This window comes from Procambarus clarkii, chromosome 22 (genome assembly GCF_040958095.1).
Source record: "Procambarus clarkii isolate CNS0578487 chromosome 22, FALCON_Pclarkii_2.0, whole genome shotgun sequence".
In the NCBI taxonomy this organism is placed as follows: Eukaryota; Metazoa; Arthropoda; class Malacostraca; order Decapoda; family Cambaridae; genus Procambarus; species Procambarus clarkii.
Window position 1 is genome coordinate 33,652,022 of NC_091171.1, and position 10,239 is coordinate 33,662,260.

Below are 10,239 nucleotides of genomic sequence, written 5' to 3' on the forward strand. Positions count from 1 at the left end.
CAATGACCAGTGGCGAGACTTATGATGTTCGTGATGCAATTTTATGATAGATGATGAACTAGACTCTTTTTAGGTCAATACATTCTGGTGACCAGTTCTTGGTGAGACTCAGAAGCAGCGAGGTGTGCAGGAGACTCCTGGAAGGCATGTATAGATTACAGGAAGTGCATGGAAGAATTGTATAAATTACACGAAGTTCCAGGAAAACTTGTATAAGATACAAGAGGCTCCAGCATGACAGTATAAGTTACAGGGGGACTCCAAACAGAATTTTGTAAGTTACAGAAACTCCATGAATACCTAAATAAGTTCCAGGAAGTTCCAGGAAGACTTGTAGACGTTACAGGCGGCTCCAAGATGACTTGTAGACGTTACAGGCATCATCTGGTAATTTATTACTGGACTTCAACCCTGATACTAACAAGGACATGAGGAAGGGAACGTTATTAAGGAGGCCTGAGGAACCTAATATAATGGAAGGGAGGAACGTTCCAGGTAACTGAAAAGAAAGCTATTTGGGAGTAGACATAACACTTTTCTCCAGAAGCACACAAAAGTATCTGAGAGTAGACATAACACTTGTCTCCAGAAGCACACAAAAGTATCTGAGAGTAGAGTAACATCTGTCTTCAGAAGCGAACAAAAGTATCTGAGAGTAGACATAACACCTGTCTCCAGAAGCACACAAAAGTATCTGAGAGTAGACATAACACCTGTCTTCAGAAGCGAACAAAAGTATCTGAGAGTAGACATAACACCTGTCTCCAGAAGCACACAAAAGTATCTGAGAGTAGACATAACACCTGTCTTCAGAAGCGAACAAAAGTATCTGAGAGTAGACATAACACCTGTCTCCAGAAGCACACAAAAGTATCTGAGAGTAGACATAACACCTGTCTAAAGAAGCACGCAAAAGTATCTGAGAGTAGACATAACACCTGTCTCCAGAAGCACACAAAAGTATCTGAGAGTAGAGTAACATCTGTCTTCAGAAGCGAACAAAAGTATCTGAGAGTAGACATAACACTTGTCTCCTGAAGTACACAAAAGTATCCGAGAAGCAGGTATAACTCCGGCCGCCACACACACACACACACACACACACACACACACACACACACACACACACACACACACACACACAAGCAGATCTACTCACATCAGCATGTGTTAACCTGTAGACCATCAGAACAGCCTTGGCACAAACACTTTCAAAACGTTTTGTACAGCATGTCCAGTGCTGAAGTACGCAGAACCTGCCTGGACTCCACCTCAACATGCAAAAGATGAAGATTAAGAAAGAGATAATTTACTATAAAACTATTCCAAAAATTGAGAAAGCTGGGATATGGGATAGAGATTGAAGCAGCTGAGCCAAATAACACTGCAAAAAATATAGATGGGAACATGATCCGGATATACAAAATACTCGACAGCATCGACAAAATGTTGGGGCAGGATGTTTTGTAGTGCGCGGGCAGTAAACAAGTGGAACGATACTAGAAGACAATGGCGGTCTCCATACATAGTTTAAAAAGCAGGTAAGACAGAAACAAAGGGGTGAGGAGTTATGGCACCATGATTATACCACTGAGAACTTCCAGGAACTGATGCTCCAGCTGCAAGCTGGGGTAAGAACTCTCTCTCTCTCTCTCTCTCTCTCTCTCTCTCTCTCTCTCTCTCTCTCTCTCTCTCTCTCTCTCTCTCTCTCTCTCTCTCTCTCTCTCTCTCTCTCTCTCTCTCTCTCTCGTGCTCTCTTTCTCTCTCTCTCTCTCTCTCTCTCTCTCTCTCTCTCTCTCTCTCTCTCTCTCTCTCTCTCTCTCTCTCTCTCTCTCTCTCTCTCTCTCTCTCTCTCTCTCTCTCTCTCTCTCTCTCTCTCTCTCTCTCTCTCTCTCTCTCTCTCTCTCTCTCTCTCTCTCTCTCTCTCTCTCTCTCCGTCTCTCCGAGCCTCTAGCCAGGCAGAAGACAAAGTGCCTCTCTCCTTCAGAACCAGAGCGCTCACCGTGTCGGCCTCCCACACTCTACACATGTGGCATATAACTTACTATATATCTGTCAGGGCTACAAGCGCCTTGCTCGCCACATGTGCCCATTCCTTCACCTCTCAACTACTCCACATTACATATATATATGCAACAACGATCACAAAACACTGATCCAAGTATGCAGAAAACCCACATGTGAAAAGTTGGAGAATGCTAAATGCGTTTTCGGCTAATTCGCCTTCATCAGAGCAAAATAGAGAAGAGCCTCTATTTTGCTCTGGTGAATGCGAATTAAGCCGAAAACGCGTTTTAGCATTCTCTAATTTTTCACACGTGGTTTTTCCGCTTACACACACACACACACACACACACACACACACACACACACACACACACACACACACACACACACACACCGTCCAAGGGCCACACGCACAAGGGGACACAGGTGGAAACTGAGCGCCCAAATGAGCCACAGAGATATTAGAAAGAACTTTTTTAGTGTCAGAGTGGTTGACAAATGGAATGCATTAGGGAGTGATGTGGTGGAGGCTGACTCCATACACAGTTTCAAGTGTAGATATGATAGAGCCCAATAGGCTCAGGAATCTGTACACCTGTTGATTGACGGTTGAGAGGCAGGACCAAAGAGCCAGAGCTCAACCCCCGCAAGCACAACTAGGTGAGTACACACACACACACATTCCTTTTTTCATGTACACCTGCGGCTATCTTTCTGCTTTTGAATCCACTTATTATTACGATTAATACGTATATATATATATATATATATATATATATATATATATATATATATATATATGTCGTACCTAGTAGCCAGAACGCACTTCTCACCCTACTATGCAAGGCCCGATTTGCCTAATAAGCCAAGTTTTCATGAATTAATTGTTTTTCGACTATCTAACCTACCTAACCTAACCTAACCTAACTTTTTCGGCTACCTAACCTAACCTAACATATAAAGATAGGTTAGGTTAGGTTAGGTACGGTTGGTTAGGTTCGGTCATATATCTACGCTAATTTTAGCTCCAATAAAAAAAAATTGACCTCATACATAATGAAATGGGTAGCTTTATCATTTCATAAGGAAAAAATTAGAGAAAATATAATAATTCAGGAAAACTTGGCTTATTAGGCAAATCGGGCCTTGCAAAGTAGGCAGAGAAGTGCGTTCTGGCTACTAGGTACGACACACATATATATATATATATATATATATATATATATATATATATATATATATATATATATATATATATATATATATATATACATATATATATATATATATATATATATATATATATATATATATATATATATATATATATATATATATATATGATGTTCATTTTCGCCAGATATTCGTCTTTTTTAAGAATGACATATATTGGCGACTTGTCACCTCTCCTGACATCTATCTCCTTGTTCTCACGAAGGCTTTTAGCTGCCGCTTTAAGCTCGGGGGACAGTATGGTGCTTCTGTAGTTGCCTCGATTCTTTCCTCCTTCTGCAATAAGTTCTGCTTGTAAGGTATCTTTGGTAGTGACCTTCTTTTGTGTCTCGAGGTCGAATATGTCGTCCAACAGAATTTCCAACTCTACTTTCCGGGCCATTTCACTCGGTCTGGACATAACATGACAGTTTATGCCCAGGTTTAGGAGAGTGACTTGGTCCTCAGTGAGGTTAATTCCTGCAAGGTTCAGGAAGCCATCTCTTGGTCGTGGAATTGCCATAGGTCCTCCATATAATGTTGTTAGTTTCTTGATAATCCTTGTTTCAGTGCTGAGGTGATGTTGGTTTGTGAGGATGTCGAGGTGTTGTTCAATGCGGGTACGGATACTATTGTCGATGTTGCTATTTCTCCACTCGTTTGTAGCATGAAGTAGTTGCGTTTTGTTGTCTTTGATTTCATTCTCTGCCTTGTATATCTGATCACGAATCAGATCCTGGCGATATTTTATCGTGAAGGCTTGATTCCTTGCTGCTGGGTCGTGCACTTTAATATTAGTATATTTTGGTAGCAGTCTTTCCTGTAGACATATATTATTAAATATGACCGAAAAAGTAAGATTAATAATTCTAACACGAATTTTCTCAATCTTTCGTACATTACGCTTCACTGTTGGAGGTAAATCAAAAATCACTTCTCCAAAATTCATTTTTATTTCTAGTCTGACGCGACACGGGCGCGTTTCGTAAAACTTATTACATTTTCAAAGACTTCACAAATACACAACTGATTAGAACTTACGTATCTCTGCTATTATATCTACATTTGAGTGAGGTGGGAGGGATGATGTGGCATATAGTGATGTGGCATTAACACAAGACAGAACATGAGGGGATATTAATAGGGTATTAAAAGTATCAACACAAGACAGAACAGAAACAATGGGTATTGAATAGAAGTGTTTGTAGAAAGCCTATTGGTCCATATTTCTTGATGCTTCTATATTGGAGCGGAGTCTTGAGGTGGGTAGAATATAGTTGTGCAATAATTGGCTGTTGATTGCTGGTGTTGACTTCTTGATGTGTAATTAATATTGTTGATTAATAGGGTACACATCAAGAAGTCAACACCAGCAATCAACAGCCAATTATTGCACAACTATATTCTACCCACCTCAAGACTCCGCTCCAATATAGAAGCATCAAGAAATATGGACCAATAGGCTTTCTACAAACACTTCTATTCAATATCCATTGTTTCTGTTCTGTCTTGTGTTGATACTTTTAATACCCTATTAATATCCCCTCATGTTCTGTCTTGTGTTAATGCCACATCACTATATGCCACATCATCCCTCCCACCTCACTCAAATGTAGATATAATAGCAGAGATACGTAAGTTCTAATCAGTTGTGTATTTGTGAAGTCTTTGAAAATGTAATAAGTTTTACGAAACGCGCCCGTGTCGCGTCAGACTAGAAATAAAAATGAATTTTGGAGAAGTGATTTTTGATTTACCTCCAACAGTGAAGCGTAATGTACGAAAGATTGAGAAAATTCGTGTTAGAATTATTAATCTTACTTTTTCGGTCATATTTAATAATATATGTCTACAGGAAAGACTGCTACCAAAATATACTAATATTAAAGTGCACGACCCAGCAGCAAGGAATCAAGCCTTCACGATAAAATATCGCCAGGATCTGATTCGTGATCAGATATACAAGGCAGAGAATGAAATCAAAGACAACAAAACGCAACTACTTCATGCTACAAACGAGTGGAGAAATAGCAACATCGACAATAGTATCCGTACCCGCATTGAACAACACCTCGACATCCTCACAAACCAACATCACCTCAGCACTGAAACAAGGATTATCAAGAAACTAACAACATTATATGGAGGACCTATGGCAATTCCACGACCAAGAGATGGCTTCCTGAACCTTGCAGGAATTAACCTCACTGAGGACCAAGTCACTCTCCTAAACCTGGGCATAAACTGTCATGTTATGTCCAGACCGAGTGAAATGGCCCGGAAAGTAGAGTTGGAAATTCTGTTGGACGACATATTCGACCTCGAGACACAAAAGAAGGTCACTACCAAAGATACCTTACAAGCAGAACTTATTGCAGAAGGAGGAAAGAATCGAGGCAACTACAGAAGCACCATACTGTCCCCCGAGCTTAAAGCGGCAGCTAAAAGCCTTCGTGAGAACAAGGAGATAGTTGTCAGGAGAGGTGACAAGTCGCCAATATATGTCATATATATATATATATATATATATATATATATATATATATATATATATATATATATATATATATATATATATATATATATATATATATATATATATATATATATATATATATATATATATATATATATATATATATATATATATATTAAGATGAATAGGAAAACCAGGGATATACTGAACATCTTGTATCAGAATCTTTACTTTAAAAAACATAACGTTTCGAATACTTCTCGTATTCATCATCAGATCTAAAAGAAAAAAACAGAAATCACAATCAAATAGCTGGTAAACAAAGAACTCATACTGAATATAATTGCCTATCAAAGAAAGGAAAATGCTTAAAAAACAAAACACTTAAGCGCACTTAAAGTGATCAATACAAATAAAACTTATTAACTGTCACATATATTAAAACTAATTTAAAATCCATTATACATATATACGACATTTGAGCACAAATATTTTAAATTTAAAGATAAAGTGCCTACCCCCTTGTGCTCAAATGTCGTATATATGTATAATTGTTCCAGCTGTAATGCTGGATATGTCGGGAGTTCCATTCGGAACTTTAAGATTAGGATACTTGAGCACCGGGGATTATCTTTTAGGACTGGATTACCATTGTCTAAACCAGCATTTTCGGAGATTAGAAACCATTGTTATGAGTTGGATCATTCTCTGCTGGAATCTGATTTTAAAATTCTGGACACTTGTATGAATGGCCAGTCAGATTTGAGAGTAATGGAATCCTTATATATAAAGGAGCTGCGGCCTCTGTTAAATAGCAACCTTTCAGCTGTTCAATTGTACACTGTATAGTGCACAGTAGGCCCTGTAATTTGATTTATAGTTTATTTTGGTAGTTTAATTTTGTTTAGTTTACCATGTCTTTGCCCTTTCTTACTTATTTCAAGTCTTAACATTGTACATTAATATAATCTTTTATTTAGGATATATAATACATTTTTTGGTATTTAATTTTATTTAATATTTGAGTTTTTTATATGATTTTGGTTAGTACTTTATAATTGTCGTTTATTCTGTTTGTATTTTACATACAGTTTTTGTAGATTTGTGGTCATTATATAAATATTTGTTATAGTGTTTAGTATCTTTGTGTTAGGTATCAAGTTTCACTTCTGATCACTTCACTTAAGTTTAATGGAATGGTTTGTTTTAGTAGTTATAAATTTTATCTTGTAGTTTAATGGATTTTAAATTAGATTTAATATATGTGACAGTTAATAAGTTTTATTTGTATTGATCACTTTAAGTGCGCTTAAGTGTTTTGTTTTTAAGCATTTTCCTTTCTTTGATAGGCAATTATATTCAGTATGAGTTCTTTGTTTACCAGCTATTTGATTGTGATTTCTGTTTTTTCTTTTAGATCTGATGATGAATACGAGAAGTATTCGAAACGTTATGTTTTTTAAAGTAAAGATTCTGATACAAGATGTTCAGTATATCCCTGGTTTTCCTATTCATCTTAAAATTAAGATTCCCGAAGGGAACATCGATCATATATATATATATATATATATATATATATATATATATATATATATATATATATATATATATATATATATATATATATATATATATATATATATATGTGTGTGTATATATATATATATATATATATATATATATATATATATACATATATATATATATATATATATATATATATATATATATATATATATATATATGTCGTACCTAATAGCCAGAACGCACTTCTCAGCCTACTATTCAAGGCCCGATTTGCCTAATGAGCCAAGTTTTCATGAATTAATGTTTTTTTCGTCTACCTAACCTACCTAACCTAACCTAACCGAGCTTTTTTTGGCTACCTAACCTAACCTTACCTATAAATATAGGTTAGGTTAGGTTAGGTAGGGTTGGTTAGGTTCGGTCATATATCTACGTTAATTTTAACTCCAATAAAAAAAAATTGACCTCATACATAGAGAAAAGGGTTGTTTTATCATTTCATAAGAAAAAAATTATAGTAAATATAATAATTCAGGAAAACTTGGCTTATTAGGCAAATCGGGCCTTGAATAGTAGGCTGAGAAGTGAGTTCTGGCTACTAGGTACGACATATATATATATATATATATACGAGAGGTAAAAAAAGAGAGAGACATGTAGAGTACAGGGCAGCAGGGAGGCGTCACCCTGTCTTAGTGTAGTGAACACGTCCCTCCAGGCAACACCATCACTCCCTCCACCTCACCAACACTCCCTCCACCATCACCAACAGTCCCTCCACCTCACCAACACTCCCTCCACCATGACCAACACTCCCTCCACCATCATGCCTCCAAAAAGTATTTGAGAGAGTGATCAGGAGTCAGGTCACCAGTTTCATGGAGACCAATGACCTCCACAACCCAGGCCAACATGGATTTAAAGCAGGAAGATCATGCCTCTCACAGCTACTTGATCACTACGACAAAATCACTGAGGCATTAGAAGAAAAACAAAATGCAGATGTGTCATGAATGCCTTTGTGACTTCACAAAGGCATTCGATAAATGTGACCTTGGAGTGATAGCACACAAAATGAGGTCAATGGGAATAACTGGTAAAGTAGGACACTTGATACTAAGTTTTCTGTCGAACAGAAAACAAATAGTTACAGTCAACCATATAAAATCGAGTCCAAGTGCAATTAAAAGCTCTGTACCTCAAGGTACATTCCTTGTACCACTGCTTTTCCTTATTCTCATATCAGATATATATTCAAATACAAGTCACAGCTTCGTATCATCCTTTGCAGATGACACAAAAATCAGCATGAAAATTACTTCTGATGAAGACATTGAAAAACTACAAGTAGGTATTATTAAAGTTTTCGTCTGGGCAGCAGACAATAACATGATGTTTAACAGTGATAAATTCCAGGTTCTCAGGTACGGTAAAAATGAGGACCTTAAACATAATACATAATACAAAACATAATCAAATCTGCGCATAGTAGGAAATCAGCATGTAAAGGATTTGGGAATAATGATGTTTGACGACCTAACGTTTAGGGAGCATAATCAAGCAAACATTGCGTCAGCCACAAAAATGATAGGAAGGATTACAAGAACTTTCAAATCCACTGAACTAGATCAAATCTACACTGACGGGTCATCTAATCCTGTAAATGGCAGGGCTGGTGTAGCATACACGGTAATTAAGGATAATGCTTTCAAACGCAGAAATGAAGAAAAAGCGCCTATTGAGAAATATGCCTCTTCAACGCAAGCAGAGTTAACGGCCATTGTTATGGCGTTAAGGTTTCTTGAGCGGAACACTAATGGTGCAGTGATTTGCACCGATTCCAAAGCAGCACTGCAAAGCCTAAGTAAAAATCGGGAAGAAAATCTTGCAATAATCGCTGAATTTAAGAGAGCTGTGAGAGTACTTACCAACCAGGAAGAGTCATCAAGTTTCTGTGGATCCCCTCCCATGTTGGAATATGTGGGAATGAACGAGCAGATGTGCTGGCTGCTGAAGGCGCTGAAGGAGACCATATTGAATACTTCATACCCCAAGACTCAACTACAAATTAGAGGTATTATCAGGCAACATCACCGTGACAAGGTAACTGAGGAAAGGAGGATAGAAGCACAAACCAGTGAATCTGTACGATGGTACAACATGGTTGCAGCTGGCAATCCCAATCATTATGGACGAAGAGGAGAAGGACGCGTGAGAGAATCAGTAATAGCAAGAATCCGTCTTAGGTACAAATATCCATGGAGATATGGAATGGAAACAACAGTTGATCAGCGGAATTGCAGAATCTGTGGTGAGAGTGATGGACACCGCCTTGACCACTATCTACATGAATGTGAACACCTGAGAGAAATTAGAAATATGTGTAGAATAATAAACCCCACATTGTTTGAGTTAGGAAAACACTATTTGTCAAATATTGATACTGTTCTGAAAAGATTCCCCCATTTTGCACCCGCAAGATAACGTAAGATTTTAAGGGTTGACAGATGTTAATATTCTTGTTTGAGGAACTGTTCACTTTAGACAGTTAAGCAAGTCCCAGCTGTGTCTAGGCACAAGTGACAGGATGAACAACCCAGCGGATTTTCTTCCTTTTGGGGAGTGTTGTACATGCTGCTATGGCGGTGTGTCCACTCACAAGATGAGTGGCGCTGCCCAATAAACTCGTCCCCTCGGGGCGAAAATTAAAAAAAAAAAATCCAGGGATCCCATCACAATGGTTGCACTCTTCAAATCACTTGTGTTGTCCCGTCTTGAGTACTGTTCAGTGCTCACTTCCCCCCCTTCAGAGCAGGAGAGATTGCTGAAATAGAGGGAATACAGAGAACATATACGGCATACATAGACGCGATAAAGCACCTAAATTATTGGGATCGTCTCCAAGCTCTCCAAATGTACTCACTAGGAAGAAGACGAGAACGATATCAAATAATATACACGTGGAAAATACTGGAGGGCCAGGTCCCAAATTTACAAAGTGAAATAACAACATACTG